Source organism: Dipodomys ordii, unplaced genomic scaffold (assembly GCF_000151885.1).
Source record: "Dipodomys ordii isolate 6190 unplaced genomic scaffold, Dord_2.0 Scaffold75, whole genome shotgun sequence".
Taxonomy (NCBI): Eukaryota; Metazoa; Chordata; class Mammalia; order Rodentia; family Heteromyidae; genus Dipodomys; species Dipodomys ordii.
Genome location: NW_012267291.1, coordinates 7,297,416 through 7,320,609, shown reverse-complemented (window position 1 = coordinate 7,320,609; position 23,194 = coordinate 7,297,416). Strand labels below are relative to the sequence as shown.

Sequence of the window (23,194 nt, the reverse complement as noted above, 5' to 3'; positions counted from 1 at the left end):
TTCCTGCCTGCCTGGGCTGGCTTTGCACCGTGATCCTCAGATCTCAGCCTCCTGACTAACTAGGATTACAGGTGTGAGCCACCAGCATCTGGCTTACCTCCTGATCTTTTTAGACTGGAATTGTTTGTAGAAATCCAGTTAAAAAGAAAAGTATGGTGCTAAGTGAGTCTGGCTTGTAAACCTAGCAACTCAGGTGGCTGAGACCTGAAGATCACAATTCAAAGTCAGCCCAGACAGTAAAGTCCACGAGACGCTTATCTCCAATTAACCATCAAAAAGCTGAAGGTAAGGTTGTTGCTCAAATAGTAAGTAGAGCACCAGCTTTGAGTGAAAAAGCTAAGGGGTAGTGTCTAAATTCTGCAGTCAAACCCCAGTATCAGTACAACAAAAAGAAAAGAGAAAGGAAATAACAGCAAAGATGGACGTGTACGTAAAATTGGTTAAAGATAGGAATTTAGAGTAGTATTATATCTATTACATGCAAGGGAAATCCTTTTCTATTTTCTTGTTATGAAAAGCCAGTCATAATAGTTTTTTTTAATGCATTTGTTTTTATTGCATTTTCAATGGCAGTTTGAGAAGGAGGGTGGAATTATGAGTCATCTTCCTCAGATACAGGCTGGAAAATAAATGTTATTTACCAACATAAATGTTTGCTTGAAGATAGGGTCTCAATATGTAGGCTGGCCTTAACTCACCATCTTGTCTCACAGTACTGAAATTACAGCCACGCTTCGCCACACCCAGCCAGTGTTTGTTTCATTTTTACAGTTATTAAAAGATTACAACAATGCTGATTCTATTGAAACATTTTATATGTACATTTTTTATAAGTGAAAAATTATTATTTGTTTTTTAGCAATTTAGTTTGCCTATTTAGGAAACACAAAGGAAAATAATTTTTGCACAGCTTGATTTTTTTTTTTACCATGAAGATAACGATTATGTCCCTGTCCATCTAGAATAAATAGGAAGGTTAAAATAGAAGGGCAGTATGAACATTGTTAACACTTTTTCTTGATGGGTTGTGGGAATCTTGAAGGGAGGTCTGTTTCTCTTGGTTTTAAAAATTCTGATGCACTAGGTTGGTCCTTTCCTGAGGATGAGGCACTTTTGTGGTAGTGTTGCCATGGCGACTGTCTTCCCAGTGTTGCCTCAAGGTCACTCATCACTCATAGTACGGAATACTTGGATTTCTTTAAAGAAAAATGTCAACACTCAGTAGATAAAATGAAGTTATTACATTGTATCACTCAAGCAGTGCTAAAAAATTATGAACAATATATTGTTAATGGTATTTGATAAATTATATGCTTTTAATATTAAATTTTAACCTGCAAGATTAGAAAAAGAATGGTAAATTCATAAAATAACTAAGCCATGTATTCTAATACTTGGATTTTAAAAGTCACAAAATAAATAAAATCAAGCTACTTTTTTTGTATTCAGGATGTCTACACATAGCTCCCTTAGTATTTATTTTTTCATAGGAAAACAGGAGCAAAGATTCCTCAGCATTTTTTTTTTTTTTTTTTTGGGTAAACTTAGCTTGAAGTTGCCAGTTGTTTCAGCAGTTGTTGATGAGAGCAGATCTTTATATTGCAAACTTCATTTTAGAAGTCTATTGTCTATCTGGCTTTCATGTACTCGTTGCATACTGGTATTAATTTTTTTATTGCCCTTATTTGCTGAATTTTTATCTGTATAAATATAGGTGTTATGCCAGCAAAGCTGTTCTCAAAGGATTGCATGTACGTTTGTTATCAAGTGGCTTGCCAGAGAAGTGAAATGTGAAAAGAAATGCCTCATTGCCTTAGTTTTTATTCTGTCTTGTTCTATGGAGAGAAAAGTCAGAGCTACATGCTTCCATTAGGTTGGAAGGTGACTTTGAAATTGGAGATGGGAAAGCATTATTGTAAAAAGGAAAGTGCTACTGAAACAAACAAGCAAAAAAGCTGTTAAAACATACCTGGCTGGAAAATGTGATCTTTTAGCTAATGAGAACCTGACTAGTTGGCTGCACTTTCAGGAGAGTTGGATAATTGGTTCCCGTAAAGCATTTTCATCTCTGCTCCTGCAGAGCATACCTTTGCAGTGTCTCATCAAGATATTTTTACATGCTTGAAATTTCAATGAAGGAAGAGTTCTATAGATAGTATTGTAAATATGCCAGGTAGTATAGTATAGTTTTCATGTGTGCAGATTTGTGGAGTAAAGTGTTATCTGATTGATTTGGTAAATGGAGATAATTTAAAACTATGTGAGCTATGATATAAAGCAACAGGATCTAAAACATTATTAGCCTGAGAGACCAGTGTCCTGTACTGATCCTATCTGTATTTTACTCTCTGAATGTATTCATAGAGTTCTGTGTTGGTTTTTTTTGGGGGGGGGGTTGTGGGGCCTGAACTCTGGGCCTTGGCGCTGTCCCTCAGCTCTTCAGCTCAAGGCTAGCGCCCTACCATTTGAGCCACAGAGCCACTTCTGGCTTTTTTCTGCTTATGTGGTGTTGAGGAATCAAACCAAGGGCCTCATGTATGCGAGGCAAGCACTCTTACCACTCAGTCAAGTTCCCAGCTCCTTCCTTCCTTCCGTTTGTCTGTCGTGGGCTTGAACTCTTGGCCTGGGTGCTGTCCCTCAAGCTCTTCAGCTTGAGGCTAATGCTCTACCACTTGAGCCATGGGGTCACTTCGTTTTTTTTGTTTTTCCTTGGTGGTTTATTGGCGATAAGAGTCTAGGATTATAGGTGTAAGCCACCAATGTCTGGCTTGTGTTGCATTTTGTCTATAAAACAAGGTGAAGTGCTTTAGTTCAAGTGGTAGAGCACAAGGGAGGCCCTATTCAATTCCCAGTACTGCTAAACAAACAAGGGAGAGCAAGCAAGCCAGCCAGCAACAAAACCTCATAAAATAAGGTGGTTCCATCCCATTGTGGCCTTCAGGGTCACTATTGCTTAGTGTAGTAAAATTTGGATTATTATTATTATTGCCATTCATACGAATCTATAATGCTGAATCTTTCAAACTGATTTGTTTGACTTGGATTCCAATTAATTTTAGTTTTCCCCAGGTAGTTATGGAGTGATTTTTGTATTCCAGGCACATATTTAACTCTGATACTTTGAGAGGAAAGGAGGAAGAGTGAGAGTGGTTGGTTATGTGGCAATAATTATCAATTTAAAAACATTTTGTGATTAACTCTGGCAGGTTAGAATTGACTACAGAAATAGAAATTGAAGGTTTTTGTAATGTTCTTTTTTTCTTTCTTTGTCAGTCATGGGGCTTGAACTCTGGGCCCAAACATTGTCCTTCAGCTCTTCAGCTCAAGACCAGTGCTCTACCACTTGAGCTACTGTGCCACTTCCAGTTTTCTGAATGGTTTATTATTTCTATCTGGGCTGGCTTTGAACCATGATCCTCAGATCTCAGCCTCCTGAGTAGCTAGGATCACCAGGGTGAGCCACCAGCACCCAGCTGAAGGGTTTTTTTTTTGGTTGGGGTGTGGGAGGGAGAGGGGGGGTTCGGTGGTGGGGCTTGAACTCTGGGCCTGGGCACTGTCCCTCAGCTCTTCAGCTCAAGGCTAGCACTCTACCACTTGAGCCACAGTGCCACTTCCGGCTTTTTTCTTTTTTCTTATGTGGTGCTGAGGAATCGAACCCAGGGCCTCATGTATGCAAGGCAAGTGCTCTACCACTGAGCCACCTTCCCAGCCCTCAGCTGAAGGTTTCTTTAACTGTAGTGTATGAAATCCTTGGCTTCAAAAGCTGGTGCTTTGCACAAGTGTTTTTTTGGTTAAGAATGTCATTTTTTGGTTAAAAGTATTTACAAAATTTTATTCTGCCCTTTCCCATTTCTTCCCTCCCTCCCTCCCTCCTTCCCTCCTCCTCTTTCTCTCTTTTTTCCTCCTCCTCTTTCTCTTTCTTTCTTTCTTTCTTTCTTTCTCTTTCTTTCTCTTTCTTTCTTTCTTTCTTTCTCTTTCTTTCTTTCTTTCTTGTTTGTTGTTTCAGTACTGGTGCTTAAACTCAGGGCCTCTTGCTCTTCCTTAACTTATTTTTTTTTTTGGTCAGTCATAGGGCTTGAACTCTAGGCTTGGGCGCTATGCCTCGGCTCTTCAGCTCAAGACTAACACTCTACCACTTGAGCCACAGCACCACTTCCGGTTTTCTAGTGGTTTCTTGGAGATAAGAGTCTCACAGACTTTCTTGTCTGGGCTGACTTTGAACCACGATCCTCAGATCTCAGTCTCCTGAGTAGCTAGGATTATAGATGTGAGCCACCAGTGCCCAGCTTCCTTGACTTTTTTGCTCAAGGCTTTTTTGTACAAGGCTGGCATTCTACCACTTCAGTCACATGTCAACTTCTGGCTTTTTGCTGGTTAATTGAATATATGAGACCTTGTAGACTTTTCTGCTGAGCTGGCTTTAAACCACAAACCTCAGATCCTGAGTAACAGGATTATAGTTGTGAGCTATGGTTACCCAACTATTATTTTCTTTTGTCCATTGTGGGGCTTGAACTTAGGGCCTGAATGTTGTTCCTGAGCTCTTGTTGCTCAAGATTGTGCTCTACCACAAGTGCTACTTCTGTTTTGCTGCTGGTTAATTGAAGATAAGAGTCTCAGGAACTTTCCTGCCAGGACTGGCTTCAAATTATGATCCTCATATTTTAGTCTCCTGAGTAGCTGGGATTATAGGCATGAACCACAGGTGCCTGTCTACTATTACAATTTTTATTGAAAAAATTTGAAGTTTTCACAATAGAAATATAAGGGAAATGTGAAAGCTATTTATGTAGAAATGCCCTTGTTTACCCATTTCTCTGTATACGTTTATACCATTGATTTTGTTGGGTTGATCTTTTGTGCTTATTCTGTGAATAAATATTTGTCAGAACATAATAAATATAGTGACAAATATGGATTTGCTATAGCCTAGTGAAAAGTAACTCCTGGTTGAAGCAATGCTCCAAAGTTTTCTCTCATCTCTACCTACTTGTGAAAATATTTCCATAGAACAGATTCAGTCAAATTTCTAGATCTGTGAATGTCTAAAGGATATCTTTTATGTTTGGATAAGTGTTTAGAAATTGCCTTCCTGAGAGCTTTAAAAGTTCATATGATACTTTATTGTACATTTTCTTTGGATGATGGTCTTATTATACTTTTTTTTTTTTTTTTGGATAGGTCGTGGGGCTTGAACTCTGGGCCTGGGTGCTGTCTCTGAGCTCTTCAGCTGAAGGTGAGCGCTCTACCACTTGAGCCACGTCTGGTTTTCTGGTAATTAATTTTCTTGCCCAGGCTGGGGCTGGCTTTGAACCGGGATCCTCAGATCTCAGTCTCCTGAGTAGTTAGGATTATAGGCGAGAGCCATCAGCACCCCTGCTACTTTTTTTGTTTTGTTTTGTTTATTTTGGTCCTCTTGGGACAACTCAGGGCCTGGGTGCTATCCCTGAACTCTTTTTGCTCAAGGCTAATTCTCTACCACGTTGAGCCTCACTCCACTTCTGGTTTTCTGGTGATTAATTGGAGATAAGAGTTCTCACGGACTTTCCTGCCCAAGCTGGCTTTGCACTGCGATCCTCATATCTCAGCCTCCTGAATAGCTAGGACATGTCTTTGTTGGACTGGGAGGTTCCTGTACTGCAAACATGGAGAAGTCAGTTTTTTCTTTTCCTCTGCATTTGGCAGAATTCCAAGTACCATTCCTGGAAGAGAGCTGAAGACATTTGGTGTTTTATAGCATGACATTAATTCATAAGTATGTGTGTGTATTTTAAATTCCAGAAAACTGTAGTAACAATGTTGACATCTTTTAACTATATTTTAACCTCTGGTGTCTAGAGATTTATATTGCCATTACAAATTGTTATTGTTGTTGTTATTATTTCTTGTAGGGATTGAACCTAAGGTCTTGCACATACCTAGGTAAATTGAGCCACATCCCTAGCCCTCTACAAATTATTTGATGGCACTTACTCCTTTCAAGGCTAGCACTCTGCAGTTCAAGCACCACATTTCCACTTCTGGATTTGTGTTGATCAAATAGAAATGAGAGTCTCATTGACTTTCTTGCCTGAATGAGCCTCATTCTTCAATCCTCAGATCTCAGCCTCCTGAGTAGGTAGGATTATAGACCTGAACTACATGTGTCCAGCCTTAATGCTTAATCCTGTGCTTTGTTCTGTGTTGTCTTTGGAATAATTAACATGGTCAAGAGAAATTGAGAAAAAAATCCATTTCCCCTTCACTGCCCCACAGCTGTCTTGAGAAATGTATGAATGCCTTTCCCTATCTTTTGCAGTGTCCCATTTCAAAGGCAGTGTATTAGCCAGCTTTTGGTTACTTTAACAGTTACTTGAGCTGGGCACCAATGGTTCACAACTATAATCCTAGCTACTTAGGAGGCTGAGATTTGAGGATCTTGATTCAAAACCAGCCCAAACAGGAAAGACCTATAAGACTCTTTTATCTCTAGTGAACCACTAGAGTACCCACAAGTGGTGCTGTGGCTCAGAGTGGTAGTGCTACCTTAAGCAAAAGAGCTCAGGGACAGCGCCTAGGCCCTGAGTTCAAGTCCCAAGACTGACCAAAAACCATCAACAATAACAACCAACCAACCAACCAACAACAAACCAGTTTCCTGATCTAATCTCTTTTTTTTCTTTCTTTCTTTCTTTTTTTTCTGGTAGTGGGGCTTGAACTTTGGGCCTGGGCGCTGTCCCTCAGCTCTTCAGCTCAAGGCTAGCACTCTGCCACTTGAGCACAGTGCCACTTCCGGTTTTCTAGTGGTTTATTGGAGATAAGAGTCTCAGGGACTTTCCTGCCAGGGCTGGCTTTCAACCGTGATCCTCAGATCTCAGCCTCCTGAGTAGCTAGGATTACAGGTGTGAGCCACCAGCACCTGGCTCATAATCAGCTTTTAAAGCGAACAGATTAATTTTTCTTCACAGTTTTTAGAGTCTTCGTCCATCTTCATTGGTTTAGTCTAGCCAGTATATCATAATGGGAGCATACAGTGGAATAACCTAGGAGGAGTGGAATAACCAAGGAGGAGGTCCCTTACCCCCAATGACTTTAAGACCTTCCATTAGGACCTACTCACATCTTTAAAAGTTTCATCACCTTCCAAAAGTGGACCACTGCAGACCAAGGCTTTATTACACATACTTTGGGGGGCACTTATGATACAGAAATCTCATTAGCTATGCACTAGGTTCACTGAATTTGAGATCTTCCCACAGTATGTTTGAGGCCAGCTTCCATTATGGCTCTGTTCCAGGCTGATCTAGAACTCCTTGCAATGTAGCTCAGGATGGCCTTTGATTAATTAATGATCTTCCTGCCTCTCCTTAGTGCTGGGACTATAGACACATATCAGCATGCCTAGCTTCCTAACAGGATTTAAAAAACTCTGTTAGCTTTGTACAACAGCTTACCTTAGCTACCTAGGAGACTGAGATCAGGAGGATTCTAGTTCAAAGCCAGCTCAAGCAGGAAAGTCATTGAGAGACTCCCATCTTTAAACAGCAAAAAGCTGGACTGGGGATGTAACTCAACTAGTAGAGCACCAACTGAGCAGGCTTAGGCTATGAGTTCAAACCTTTATCCAACCCCCTTTCCCCTTTGTTGAAGTTATTAGAGTAAGTTTCACTTCCAGAAAAGGTTAGGAAGCACAGGAGTAAACAACTCTAAACTTACATAAAAAATAAAAATAATGTCAATGAATATATCAATCATTTAAAAAGAGGTATATATGTCTATATATTCATTAAAAAGCACAAGATGGGCATGGTGGCACACATACCTGCAATCCTAAAACAAAGAAGAATAAACAAAGCAAAATAAACTATGGTGGGGTTGGGGATGTACCTCTGTGGTAGGACTTTGTTTGTTTTAATGTAGTGTGTCTTGCTGTATAGCCCAGGCAGACTACATACTTCTGCCAAGTGTTGAGATTACAGTGTACACTGCCCTGACTACATTGTGGTAGGCATTTACTTAGTTGTTTTGGAAGTGTTTCCCACAGGATGGAAAAAACTTAAAAGCCACAGTAAATTATTTGTTAAATGTCCCTGGAATATCATGGTTTGAGTGTAATTCTTACTTGGTAGCTAGGACACCAAAATCAATTCATTTGTTCAAGGCTATATGCAAAAATATTATAAGGAGTATATAGATTTCCTGACTAGTAGTTTATCCAGTTTGTTCAGAGGTGTATAGGACTTTGCTTTAGCAAAGCTATCAAGTTTTGAACCTTGATCCTCCTGCTTCTATCATCTTAGTAGCTGGCATTCTAAAGCATGTACCACCACGTGTGGCTTTAATTTTTTAGGGAGAAGATTTTTTCTGTGTGTGTGTGTGTTTCTTCATAGTGTGTGTTTGAATACAGAAGCAAAATGGCATTTGTATTAATGTTGGTAAGATAATTCAACTGAATTTCAGGACAAATCTTTTTTTTTTTTTTTTTTTGGGTCCGGTCGTGGGGCCTGAACTCTGGGCCTGGGCGCTGTCCCTCAGCTCTTCAGCTCAAGGCTGGCACTCTACCACTTGAGCCACAGCACCACTTCCAGCTTTTTTCTTATGTGGTGCTGAGGAATCGAACCCAGGGCCTCAGGCATGCAAGGCAAGCGCTCTACCACTGAGCCACCTTCAGGACAAATCTTTACCACGTACTTCCAATAATAGTTTAGGTTTCTGCCTTCATGACTTTAAGGTCACACATGGTTTTAGATACAGGAAATCTGAACATGACTCTTTTCTTTAAGGGCTTTATATCTTTGTTGGTGCTTTGCATAGTAAGTACAGGTCTTACTGTGTTGAATGTTAAGTGTACTTCAGTGTCTGGCTTTGTAGTTTTTAAGTAAAATGTTTTGCACATTCTATCAGGATATTTCTGAATCAATGCTTATATATGTACATCATGTACATTTTTAAATATTAAGGAACAGAAATATGTTAATCTTAATATGCCAGGAATTCTGGGATCTTCCTTGCTAACCCCTCCCCCAATATAGCTGTCTGTGGAAATGGAATCCTGAGTGCTAATAGATGACATCGCCTATTCCCTTCCCCCAGCTCTAGGGCCTTGTTTGCCTGCAGCTGCAGTGGTAGGCATCTTTCAGGAAGTGACCTTGGTTTGTATTAATCAAATTCAGAACACAAAAAAAGCTGCTTGCTAACATGCTGACTTGATGTAAAATTTTATCACATCCATTTTCTTTCAAAATGAGGCCATCTTGTAAAAAGATATATAGGAGACTCCTGATTTAATGTATCTATATACATCTTCTGCAAGCCATGTTAAAATAACAACCAGTTCTATTTTAAAATTAAAGACTTTTTATTGCCAAATATGCATAATCTTAAATTATGAGTGTTGGAGAGTTTTTACTAGAAAGTTACTTGTTTAATGCAAAGAAATGTGATATCAGCATTAATTTATTTTCTATCTAAACAATTGACATTTTATTGCTATGCAAACTTTACACTAGGAAGAATAGTGTATACTATACTTAAAACCATTTAGAAGTTAGTCAGTAAGGTACTTTTATATTTTGCCTTCTGGTTTTCAGAAATAACTATTATATCTTAATTTGCTTATTTGGATAAGAACTAATATCCTTCATGCAATCATTTTCTTAGGGATTTCTGAATATACCCCTAAATTTTAGTAAGACTGCTAAAACTCAGCTATTATGTCAATGAGAGAAATATAATGTTGACCACACATGCACTGTGTGCTAAATTAAGATTTAATAAATTGATTCTTTTGACAGGACAGGTATATTTTACTGTAGTATTTTTGTAGTGCCTTGAAGGAATGTAATTTTTAGATGTACCATAAGTTTATGTGGCGGTGTCTTTATTTTTATTTATTTTGTGTTGACTCTGGGGCTTGAACTGAAGGCCTGAGCACTATCCCTGAGCTTCTTTTGCTCAAGGCTGGTGCTCTACTACTTCAGCTACAGATCTGCTTCTTCTAGCTTTTTGGTGCTTAATTGGAGATAAGAGTCTCATGGACTTTTCTGCCTGGGCTGGCTTCCTACCACAATCCTCAGATCTTAGCCTCCTGAGTATCTAGGATTACAGGCATGAGCCACCTGTGTCCTACTTTATTTTTGAGTTGAGGTCTTCCTGTGTTATACTGCCTGGCCTCAGTTTCTGGGTTCAAGCATCTTTCTTCTCACCCTTCCCAACTGCTGCTCAATGTAAAGTTCAGAATGTGGACAACTGTGTTTAGTGGATTAGTATATTGATTTCTACATTTGGAAGAAATTTACATAAAACATTAATTAGGGGAGCAGTTGTATCTGTTGCCAAAAAGGCTTCATTCCTGTTTGTTTAGAGGATTCTCCAATGTACTGAAGTGTGTGGAAAGCAGGAGTACAGAAGGACATTTAAGCCTAAGGAGTTTTACCTATACTTGTGTAGGTTCATCCCGTGTAAAGGTTAGGCACATTTCACACTTAAATTAATGACAGGATTATACAATAAAATTTCAGTGTAAGTAATTCAATGTCTTCATTAGCTGAGTTACTTTGAAGTATTTACTTTAAATGCATGCAGCATTATTCTTAGAACAGAGGTAAATCTGTCTCCTTAACCACTTAAATTCATTCTTTGTCTTGATACTGGTACAATAATTGGCTTATTAGATACTCCAGGATAAAGTAATTTCAAGGAGGAGGATAATTATTTGATCATTTCTTCCCTCAAACACTTGTTTAAAATAAAAATTGTCACCTTGAACTTAAAATGTTCTTTGCCTTCTCCACTTTTTTCCTGCTCTTAGAAAAGGAAAAAGAAACACAAGACTAGAAATGTATGCAGTCCTGGTAGCCAATGAGTTAATGTTCATTTGCTGCCTGAGGGGTCAGCGGTGCAGCCTCTATTTCCTGATTGGCTGCTAAAAGGTGAAATTGAAACCACTGTAAACTTTTGACCCTGTAGCAATTCTTGTGGAACGCCTTCCACTGGTGGAGCCCAGAGCTTTGCTCACCTCCCCACCCAGCCCTCCCACCCTTTTTCCTGTATTTATTTTGTGTGATCTTGCAGCACTGCAGGCAGCTTTTTCAAGATTGGGGAGAAGGAGGATGAGCAAGCACCAGCAAGCTGTTTGCTGGTGTGTCTGTTTGGGTAACCTGTCATTACTGACTTCAAGTCAGTGAAAGACGTGGGTCTTTAGTAAATTGGTGTGACATGGGCGATTTTAGTTTTCCCCTTAATTACAAGATAATTTTTAAGACTATTTTAATACCATTGTTTATTATCTGATGTGTGAGCAAAATGTATAGTTTAAGCTTCTGGATATGTTAAATTAAGAATATTTTTAAGTTTCAGCTTCCTGTATCCCGTATACTGTTTTACATAGATGGTCAGTATTTTACGAAGTGGTTCTTCCCCCCACCACCGCCCCCTTTAACTTTTTTCTTTTTCCTTCTGTTTTTGAGACCAAATTTTGATCTGTAGCCCACACTGGTCTTGCACTTACCATCCTCCTGACTCCCCAAGTGCTCCTGTGCCTGACTCTTCTTTTTCTTTTGTTATAAAGAAACTCATATAGTTTCTGTTACAATCCTGGGTAATCCTTGCACAAATTACAAATTCTTATTTCATTAATAGGCCCCTCCCCCCAGTAGTTTTTGGGGTTGTCTTGATTTCACATCTGCTCTATAGTTACCACAACAATCCTATGAAAAAGGCTGGTTAGCTTCCTCTTTCATTAGTATACTTAGGGTGGGGTTCTTTGTGACAGCTCACATGTAAACAGTATATAAAACTCCCCATACTCCTCCATCTCTTTCCAGACAATTTCAACAGGTTTCATTATTCTATTCTTATATAGGCTTATAAACCACTTCTGCCATGTTCATCCTCCTTTACTTTCTTGCTTATCTATCCTCCCCACTCTTGCTTGTTGACCCCTGGGCCTGTCATCTCTTTCTTCTCTTTTGTAATACTGTTATAGGAATTTGCTTTCTACTTTTGGTTTTCTGACCCAGGACTATAGCTCACTGTAGCCTATTGGTGTTCAATAAATGCTTACTGGCTGGATGTTTTCATTTCAGGAACTTGATTCATTTCATTTGCCATATTCTCTTTTCCTACTTAATTAATGGCAGGCACCATGATTTGTTTATGTTTCTAAGTTCCAGTGCAGAGCCTGGCATGTAATAGACACACAGTAAGCATTAAATTAAATTAAATGTGTTACCCAAGGTCATTCCAAGGAGCTGGACTTTACAAAACCTAGGTTTCCTAAAGGCAAGTCTTCTGTTTTAATGACTCCCCTACAACTAAACATGTATTATAACTTATTAATGAATGTGCAGAATAAATATTGCTATTATTGTTACTTTATTATTATTATTGCTAGTTCTGGGACTTGAATTCAGGACCTGGTTGTTGTCACTGACTTTTTTTCCCTCTAGGCTAGTATTCTACTTCTTGAGCCTACAGTTCTAGTTCCAGTGTTTTGGTGGTTAATTGGAGATGTCTCATAGACTTTCCTGCCTGGGCTGACTTTGAACCATGATTCTCAGATCTCATCCTGCTGAGTAGCTAGGATTATGACATGAATCACTGGCACTGTGCTTAAAATAAATTATTTTAAGTCAGCTTGATCCTTTTTAGTATATTATAGGATAAGTAAATTGAAATACATAACAACTTTTTGAACATTTTTCTTAATTTACTATGTAATAACAATTCATTCTCTTCTGCCCTTAACAAAGTAGTAATAGTATTTTTAAAAGTTGTGGTCAGGCTGGGCGCTGGTGGCTCACGCCTGTAATCCTAGCTACTCTGGAGGCTGAGATCTGAGGATCGTGGTTCAAAGCCAGCCCGGGCAGGAGAGACTGTGAGACTCCTATCTCCAGTAAACCACCAGAAAACCGGAAGTGGCGCTGTAGCTCAAGTGGTAGAGCGCTCGCCTTGAACTGAAGAGCTGAGGGACAGCGCTCAGGCCCAGAGTTCAAGCCCCAGGACCGACCAAAAAAAAAAAAGTTGTGGTCAGTATCTCACCAGTTTTCTCCTGAGTACTAAAAGCATTTTAACTGATTTGAGCATAGTAGTGGCTAAGAGATAGTTTTAAAAAGGTTTTACTAGCCCAGATAGCTCATACCTGTAATCCTAGCTACTCAGGAGGCTAAGATCTGAGGGGATCACAGTTCTAGGCCAGCCCAGGCAGGAAAGTCTGTGAGACTTTTTTTTTTTTTTTTGTCGGTCTGGGGCTTGAACTCTGGGCTTGGGTGCTAACCCTGTGCTCTTCAGCTCAAGGCGAGCACTCTACTGCTTGAGCCACAGCACCACTTCTGTGTGAGACTCTTATCTCCAGTTAACCACCAGAAAATCAGAAGTGGTGCTGTGGCTCCAAGTGATAGAGTGTTATCCTAAAGTGAAAAAGCTCAAGGATAGCACTAAGCCCTGAAGGTTCAAGCCTCATGACTGACCCCTCCCCCCCAATTTTTTTTAATGAGTATGTCTTTACCTCAAAAACATCCATCTTATATAATTTTAAACTGTCACATGAGTTCAATGCATTCTATTTTCCCCCTTAGTACAGCTACAGATCAGTTGCAGTTGATTGCTAGAAATGAAATCCGTTGTTATAGTTATAACAAAGGATTTATTTGTCACTTCGTTAATAATTCCAATTACAAAAGAATGTTAAATTTAACAGTGATGTGACACAACTTTGAAAAAAAACTAAAAACTGGCAAACCAGTTTATCCTGTAATGATTTGAAAATCAGCAATAGTTGATTGTCCTCTGGAGGTTGAAGCTGCCATTTCTGGGATTTAAGAAGTGAGGAGTCTGTTGGGCTGGGAAGGTGGCTCAGTGGTAGAGTGCTTGCCTTGCATGCCTGAGGCCCTGGGTTCGATTCCTCAGCACCACATAAGCAGAAAAAAAAAGCCAGAAGTGGCACTGTGGCTCAAGTGGTAGAGTGCTAGCCTTGAGCTGAAGAGCTGAGGGACAGCGCTCAGGCCCAGAGTTCAGGCCCCACGACCGGACCCAAAAAAAAGAAGTGAGGAGTCTGAGTAATGACAGCGGTAGCCAATAGTTTGTAGGTTAGTAGCAGAGTCCTTGCCTCTTCCATGTTTAGCAACCCTCCCTCCACCTCCTTTTTTTGGGGGGTTGTTGTTGTGGTTGGTTGAACTCTGGGCCTGGGTGCTGTCCCTGAGCCTCTCTGTGCTCAAGATTACCAACTTATCACTTGAACTACAGTGACATTTCTGGTTTTTGAGTAGTTAATTGGAGACAAGAGTCTCACAGGGACTTTTTCTAAGCCCAGGCTGGCTTTGAACTGCGGTCCTTAGATCTCAGCCTCCTAAGTAGCTAGAATTACAGGTGTGAGCCACCAGCATCTGCTCCCTACCACATGTTTATTATATTTGATGGCCACTTTTTGTCTTGTTGGTGTTCTCAAGTAGCACTGTAGAGAGGATTTCCTTTTCTCTTTTCCAGTTTCTTTGTTCTGTCCTTCAGGCATGTCTTCACAGGCTAGCTATTAACCGAGCTTGGTTTGATTTCTTTTTTTTCCCTTCTCCATTAGCTTCTGGTGAAGCAGGTTTTTTTTGTTTTGTTTTTGTTTTGGGGTCCGATCGTGGGGCTTGAACTCTGGGCCTGGGCGCTGTCCCTCAGCTCTTCAGCTTAAGGCTAGCACTCTACCACTTGAGCCACAGCGCCACTTCCGGCTTTTTTCTTATGTGGTGCTGAGGAATTGAACCTAGGGCCTCAGGCATGCAAGGCAAGTGCTCTACCACTGAGCCACCTTCCCAGCCCGAGCAGGTTTTGATAATATAGTCTCGTCAGTCATTTTTCTGTTCTGTTAAATGTAGCAAAAAATGGTTCTTTTTTTCTTTCCCTATATTCTCAGATATCTAACGTAAGTGTCAGTGAGTTTTTATGTTAGTGTGATTTAATATTTGTGTATGTAATTGACTAAAAGTTGGTCCAGATTAGGAAAAAGGTAAGAATAAAGTGTTGTTGTTAGTTGTGGGGCTTGAACTCAGGGCCTAGGCACTGTTCCTGAGCTTTTTCACTCAAAGCTAACACTCTCCTTTGAGCCATAGTGCCACTTCCGGTTTTCTCGTGGTTAATTGGAGATAAGAGTCTTCAATTGAGCCTGCCTTGGCTGGCTTCGAACTGAGTTCCTCAGATCTCAGTCTCCTGAGTAGCTAGGATTACAGGCATGGGCCATTGACACCCTGTGTAAACTTATTTTTTGATAAAGCCAATATATCCAACAAATCTTGGCTCCAGACAGTTTTTAACTCACCAACATTTTTTTAAACAGCTTTAGAGGACTGTTGAATATAGTAATTTTCAAGACTATTTACCCCCAAGTTTCCAGGAAACAAGCCAGTCATTGATCTTTGACTATCCAGGAATCTCTGGAGGTTAGCTATATGCTTTCCAGGATTTTGTATTTTGTAGACAGTGTGTCTTTATCCTGAGTGTGTAGATTGGTAGGGGTTAACATTCCTTCCAGAGTGTGAAAACCAGCTTTACAGTAGTTGAATATTAGCCTAGGTAGTTTGTTACCAACTTTCCACACTAGGTAGTGGTACTTAGATATTTTCTGACTTGAGTTCCTTTTCATACCCCTAGGTGTACTCACCCCATAATCCACCATAAAAAAGGAACAGTAACAGCCAAAGAACCTGAGGCGAAGTCCTGAAGTGAAACCTGATTTAAAACAAGGGCCAAGAAAACCTGAATTGTTCTGCCTACCTTTCTCCTCTCCATTTTTATCTAATTGAATAAGACCACAAGATTAACATTAAAAAATACTGAATTCATTTAAAAATAAAAACAAGTATGTTTATTATTTTTAGTTTAGTGTGCTTGGAAATTCTTTTTTTTTTTTTTGACCAGTCCTGAGATTTGAACTCAGGACCCAGACACTTTCCCTGTGCTTCTTTTTTTTGCTCAAGGCTAGCACTCTACCACTTGAGCCACATCGCCACTTCCGGCTTTTTCTGTTCATGTGGTACTGAGGAATGGAACCCAGGGCTTCATGCATGTTAGGCAAGCACTCTACCAGTAAGCCACATTCCCAGCCCTGGAACTTCTTCAGTTATATTATTTGTTAAATTGTCTTGGGTTAGTAAAAGTTTAATTTTTGAGCTTTATATGCTAGTTATCAATAAATAATAATTTTTCATTTAATGCTCACAAAAGCCTTACGATGTATGTGTATATGTGTGCACATATGTATGTATGTATCCACTTCTAGCTCTATATATTAATTTCTATATGTATATGTATGTATATATATATGTCTATGTACCTATATAGTTCTAAAGAGTCTTAGTCTGAACCAGGTGCCTACCAAGTAAGGGAAAAAACTGGCAATCTACATCTAACCTACTGTATCTGTTTAATGCTAACAACTAGTTGTATTATTAATTATAGATGCACTTCAAGTTAAAAATACAAAAGCTTTTTGGTACCTATCTCAGTTATAACCCTATAACTGATTATATGTTGACATGTAATCACACAACATTGTTACTATTACCTGGATTTTCTCCTTTCCTTTTGCTAACTATATATTGCTGTGCCTCGCCCTCCATTTTCTCCCCTTTGGTATTCAAAGTGTAGTGCCATTCACACAAGGTGGATAGATGATGGTTTGCTTTCCCTATGTGCTTTATCAGTTGGCTATAGCTATAATATGCTTGGTTCTTGGAATTTATGAATGTATTTTCTTACCCTTTTCCAAAGGCCTGTCAATGCCAGCATGAATGTTATTAACTTCAGGGCATATTGTAGTTATGGTTGTTGTCTTGATAAAGATGCCACTAGAATCATTGACAGATTGTTGTTTCATTGTACATTTGGAAATTCATAGGGGAGGTGAATGTTTTTACTTGCTCCTCATTTCTACTTGTGCAAAAGTCTGTTTCTTTGTTCATATTTTTTTTTAAGTCAGTTGTGGGGCTTGAACTCTGGGCCTGGGCACTGTCCTTCAGCTCTTCAGCTCAGGCTAGTGCTCTACCACTTGAGCCACAGCACCACTTCTGGCATTTTCTGTTTATGTGGTGCTGAGGATTTGAACCCAGGGCCTCATACATGTGAGGCAAGCACTCTACCACTGAGCCACTTTCCCAGCCCCTTGTTCATATTTTTTATTGCATATTATTGTAATTATTGTCTCTAGATTCCCCATTTATAATATTTCTCTATTGGTGATTCAAACACATCCTTTATAGCGAGTGAGAAAACATCCCCCTCCTTTCCCTGTATGCTGCTTGTTGTAGTCCTTCATCTGTTCCTTTATGTGGGTATTGATCTTGTTTGAACTGCGAGTATTTAAGAATTGGCTTCTACCAGGGTCTTAATGTAATTCTTTTCTGTTGAGCTTTCATTTTGGACATGTGAGGGGGATCTACAAATTCAGAGCACCCATCTGTTCGGATCACTTCTTAGGATTTACAGCTGGTCTCCTTCATTCCCACTTTACTTATCCATATTTACAAACAGTGACAGAGTATATTGTGTATACCATACATTAAAAAAAGGAAAAGGCAGAAGTATTGATACATGGGAAAATAAGGCACTTATTCAAATTCCTAGGAAGAGGCATTGTACTTGATAGCTTTTATTTGTTTTTGTTGTAAGTTGAAGGAAGGAAGAGATTGGAACAGTGAATTTATGTTTGACTGATACTAATGTTTATTTGAAGAAAGGGCAATAAAATTCAACCCTTCCTCCTTTTTTTGTTCTCAGGCTCAAAATACTTGCTGAACAGTGGACTCAGAGACCATTACATATAAACTCGTACTTGACCAGCATTTGATTAGCCAGGTAATTTATTCATTTTATTTTAACTTGATCCATTGTAATTTTATTTCAACTTTGTAATTACTACCCTTTCCTTTCATTTATGGTTTAATTTATACTTTTTTTTTTGGTCGGCCGTAGGGCTTGAACTCTGGGCCTGGGCGCTGTCCCTCAGCCCTTCAGCTCAAGGCGAGCGCTCTACCACTTGAGCTACAGCGCCACTTCCGGTTTTCTGGTGGTTTTTATTGGAGATAGGAGTCTCACGGTCTCTCCTGCCCGGGCTGGCTTTGAACCGGGATCCTCATATCTCAGCCTCCTGAGTAGCTAGGATTACAGGCGTGAGCTACCAGCGTCCGGCTAATTTATACTTATTTTATACTTGATGCTTTTCTCTTTAATGTTAATTCTAGTTGAAAGAATGGGCATGGGATATTCACTCTAATATATACTCATTTATGTTCATTTACATGTATGTGAATGGGTAAACAAACATAACCTTGGGAAGGGAGAAAACAGCCCTCTGCCTCCCATGAGTAAACATTTTAAGGACACTTAGTCTGAATGAACCCTAGCCCATGTTTACCATTTTACCTGGTGAAGATGCATTTTCCCAGATTGTGCTGGCAAATAGAATTTCAAATAGCGTGGCTGGGAAGGTGGCTCAGTGGTAGAGCGCTTGCCTTGTATGCATGAGGCCCTGGGTTCGATTCCTCAGCACCACTTAAGCAAAAAGAAAAAAGCCGGAAGTGGCGCTATGGCTCAAGTGGTAGGGCACTAGCCTTGAGCTGAAGAGCTGAGGGACAGTGCTCAGGCCCAGAGTTCAGGCCCCACAACTGGACCAAAAAAAAAAAAAAAGAATTCCAAATAGCCTCATTCTTAACCTTGAATGTTGCACCAGAATAAGAAAAAACAAGAATAGAGAGTTGTCTAATATCCAAGAATGCAGTTATGCTTTGCCTAGTTACATGTCTTTTGTTAGTAAAGCCATCATTCTCTTAGACTTCTGCAGTTTTGAATCCCATTTCCTTTGATGTGTTTAGCAAACAGGCTTTATCTAGTTTGCTCTTTTTTTCCCTTTCTCTTGTTGTGTTTGTTCTACTTTCTGTTTCTAATTTTAGCTTCCTTTAGACCAAGACTCCATAATTTCATGCTTCTATTTCTACTTCTTTATCCATTTGTACTCATTTGTAATTTTGCTAGAATTTTCAAAAAAATACAACTTTTTTTCTTTTTTGTCGGAAATGGGGCTTGAACTCTGGGCTTGGGTGCTGTCCCTGCGCTCTTCAGCTCAAGGCAAGTGCTAACTTTTTTTCTTAAATATATTTTTTCCTTGGCTTACAAGAAAAGGTACAAGAGCCGGGTGCCTGTGGCTCATGCCTGTAATCCTAGCTACTCAGGAGGCTGAGATCTGAGGATCATGATTCAAAGCCAGCCTGGCAGGAAAGTCCATGAGACTCTTCTCCAATTAACCACCAGAAAACTGGAAGTGTTGCTGTGGTAGGGTGCTAATCTTGAGCTTTAGAACTCAGGTACAGCACTCAGGCCCAGAGTTCAAGACCTAATGGGGAGTGGGGAATGAAAAAGGCTGAGGTAGAGTACCTGCTCTACAGCAGTGTGGGGGGGGGGGGGGGGGGGGGGGGGGGAAAGAAAGAGGGAGGGAGGAAGGGAGATAGAGAAAGATTTGAAATAGCTCTTTTTTTTTTCTGGAAATTTAAGTTACCACCCTTTAGCTTTTGTACTTTGCCTAACTTGCATTTATTTTTCTTCTCTTCCTTCTCTCCTCCTCCTCCTCCTCCTCCTGCTGCTAGGAACAAAAGATTTTTATTAATCTTCATGGCTATTTTTAGCATCAGACTTAAATGTTACCCTTTCAAAAAAGCACCAGGACTATAATAGTTGAAAAACAAGTACTTGCTGAAGATGTCTTCTGTGAGTTTGATCATAAATGCCTTGGAAAAGGATACAAACTGTAGATGGTAGAAATTTAGAATAGCCATGTTTACAACTTTGCAGAAATAGTGTAGTAATTATTTCCATTGCATATGACATTTTAAGGAAAATAATTATGATTAGCAGCATTACACTGGCACCATCAAGCTCTTGTATAGGAGCAAAGGTATACAAAACTGTTAAAAATAGGCTAGAATCACTAACAGTTTTTATTTACAGGTCACTAGCTTGATAAAGTGTCTTGCTGTGCTTGGCATTTAGATGGCTTACTTGGGGAACTCATTTAATATACAGTAACTACCATTAGCATCATAGTTACAGATTGCACAAATATCTATTAATATATAGTTTAGAATCTGGGGCTTGAACCTCAGGGCCTGGAAGATGTCCCTGAGTGCTTTTGTTCAGGGCTAGTGTTCTACCACTTTTTTTTTGCTGGTCCTGAGACTTGAACTCTGGGCCTGGGTGCTGTCCCTGAGCTTCTTTCACTCAAGGTAAGCATTCTACCACTTGAGTTATGGTGCCATTTCTGGCTCTTTTGAGTTTATTGGAGATAAGAGTCTCATGGACTTTCCTGCCCCGGCTAGCTTCGAACCACAATCCTCAGATCTCAGACAACTGAGTAGCTAGGATTACACTGAGCCATCTCTTTCTCACTTTTTTTTATATATATACACACACACACACACACACACACTTTTTTTTTGTTTTTGCTTTTGTTTTGGTCAGTTGTTAGGCTTGAACTCAAGCCCTGGGCTTTGAACTTGCCCTGGACTGGGTACTGTCTTTGAGATTTTTCACTCAGGGCTAGCACTCTACCACTTTGAGCCACAGAGTACTGCTTCTAGTTTTCTGGGGATTAATATGAGATAAGAGTCTTGGGGCTGGGAAGGTGGCTCAGTGGTAGAGTGCTTGCCTTGCATGCCTGAGGCCCTGGGTTCGATTCCTCAGCACCACATAAGAAAAAAGCCAGAAGTGGCGCTGTGGCTCAAGTGGTAGAGTGCTAGCCTTGAGTTGAAGAGCTGAGGGACAGCGCCCAGGCCCAGAGTTCAGGCCCCATGACCGGACCAAAAAAAAAAAAAAAAGTCTTATGAACTTTCCTGCCAATCTAGTTTCAAATCCTGAGTAGCTAGAATTACAAGTGTAAGCCACTGGCACCTGGCCCTTTAACCTTTTTTTCCCCCCAAATTATAGCCTTGTAACTTTTTATATCTTTCTAACTTGAGAAAAGATCTCTTGTATGAGATGATTTTTAAAAAATAGTTCTCCATCCTTTGTGGTTTAATTTGAAATGATTAAAAAATTTAATTTAAACAAAAATTTTAACATGAAATACTTCTAGTTCATCTTATTATTCTAGTGAAGGTAAAGGAAGAAAACAATCTCAGGTTATCTTCTTACATAACAATTCACACAATTTTTCATTTATTCCCAAAGTAATCAAAATATTTTTGCCCAAGAGTATAGTGAGACATTTTGGTAAAGCAAGAAATCTTTAAGAGGAAATAAAAATTCATCCCTGCAAATTGAAAGGGCAATAAAACTTTAATCTTAGCAGATCCATCAACACCAGTTACTATGCAGTTCTGTTCAGAAAGAGATCAGGGAATCCAATTAAGGCAGAATACTGATCCCTATTATCTATTAAAAATCTTCTAACTAACTCAAGAGATACCTGGGGTTCCCAAGAATATTGAAGAGTTGACTTGTTGGGCTCGAATAGTGGGAACCTTTGGGTACCTTTAATTCTCAAAAACTGCCAGTTTGGAGATGGGAAACCCTTTCTCCAGTCCTTTTTCTAGTGTTAACTCTCACAGCAGAGGGGGTGTTGGATATAGTGGCCCCTTCTTAGGACATTTGGCTTTCCAGTGTTCTTTTTTCCACATTTATGGCATTTCCCCTTTAAGTTGCTTGCATCAGCATGCTATTTAGAGTTGCCCTGAGTTATTCCTTGGGGAGGCATTCCTTTAGAGGAAAATTTTCTGTTGATAATGTAGTATTTGACCTTGCATTTCAGCATATAATTGGGCTTGCCTCTCTTGCTGGTAATTTACCTCTCTTAATACTTCTTTGTTATACCATTAAATCCTAATTGTTGAAACCTGTTAAAAAGGCTAGTTTACTAATGTTTGTCCTATTGAATCTGGGCTGGTATTAGTACAGATTCCAGGTGACTCTGTTAACCATCCTTCTCCTGAGTTATACTTTGTCATAATTAACCATGCAGTTAAAAAGTTCTACATTGGTATTCCCAACTCAGTAGCTTCAGTTGGCTTCATCATTGGGAATGATGAGATTTCCCATTGATTTTATTTTATCCCTGACATGGACCTCATTATCATAACCTTGAGCTGCTGTCCAATGGTATTCTTCTCTCCCTGAGTGCAACAGACTGAGAATAGAACATCAAAGTCCTTCTAGTTTAGGTCACCAGTAGTAGTTATAATCTTAAATTGATCTAAGATTTTCCCAGTGTTCTTAGAAACGTGTGTGTGTGTGTGTGTGTGTGTGTGTGTGTGTGTGTGTGTACGTACATGTGTACGTATAGTGAGATATTTCTGCCATCCAAAAAAACTGTACATAAAGAGAATTTCAGACAATTTACTCTTGTCATTTCTCAAAATGAAAATAAGCAGGAATATTGTATTAAAGTAAGTGTGTCCATTTACAGGGCAAGATTTTCCATTATCTAATTAACTAGGTAGGGCTTGAATTCAAGACCTGGGTGCTATCCCTGAGCTCTTTTGCTCAAGGCTCTACCACTTTGAGCCACAGCTCTACTTCTTTTTTTTTTTTTTTTTTTTGAGTGGTTAATTGGAGTCATGGGGACTTTTCTCTGAGCTGGCTTTGAACCATGCTCCTCAGAGCTCAGTCTCCTGAGTAGCTAGGATTACAGGTGTGAGCCACTGGCACCTGGCCCATTATCTAATTTATAATGAGGATAGATAGATAGATAGATATACCACACATACACACATTATAATAATAAAGCTTTTTTTTTTCCTTCTGGCTCTGAGGCACTTGAATTCAGGACCTGGGCACTGTCCCTGAGCTAATGTTTTGCTCACGTGTAGCACTCTACCATTTGAGCCACAACTCCACGTTCAGTCCAGTCTTTTGGTGGTTAATTGGAGATAAGAGTATTGGACTTTCTTGGCTGGGCTGGCTTTGAACCGCAATCCCCAGATCTGAGCCTACTGAGTAGGATTACAGGTATGAGACACCAATTCCTGGCTAATCTCTCTTCTTTAAAGTTATAGTTCTTTAGAATACACACCAATTGATAATTGCTAGAAACGGTAGCTATTGTTCCCATTTTTGTTTTCTGTGTCTTATGGGAATTAACTTCTGGCTGGCTGGCCAATTTCTGTCACAACATACATGATGGGTGGGTGGGTGGATGGGTAGATGGGTGGATGGGTGGGGTGGGTGGATGGATGGGTGGCTGGATGGGTGG

At 39.7% G+C, this 23,194-nt stretch overlaps 1 protein-coding gene across 1 annotated transcript in view; it reads left to right on the top strand.

The window, feature by feature from the left end:
- Nucleotides 1–23,194, top strand: part of Ncoa3 (nuclear receptor coactivator 3) — a 95,992-nt gene that overhangs the window by 26,429 nt on the left and 46,369 nt on the right. The window contains exon 2 of the mRNA XM_013024316.1: nucleotides 17,734–17,811. The gene's annotated coding sequence lies outside the window, so the exon portion shown is untranslated. The remainder of the gene's footprint in view (nucleotides 1–17,733; nucleotides 17,812–23,194) is intronic.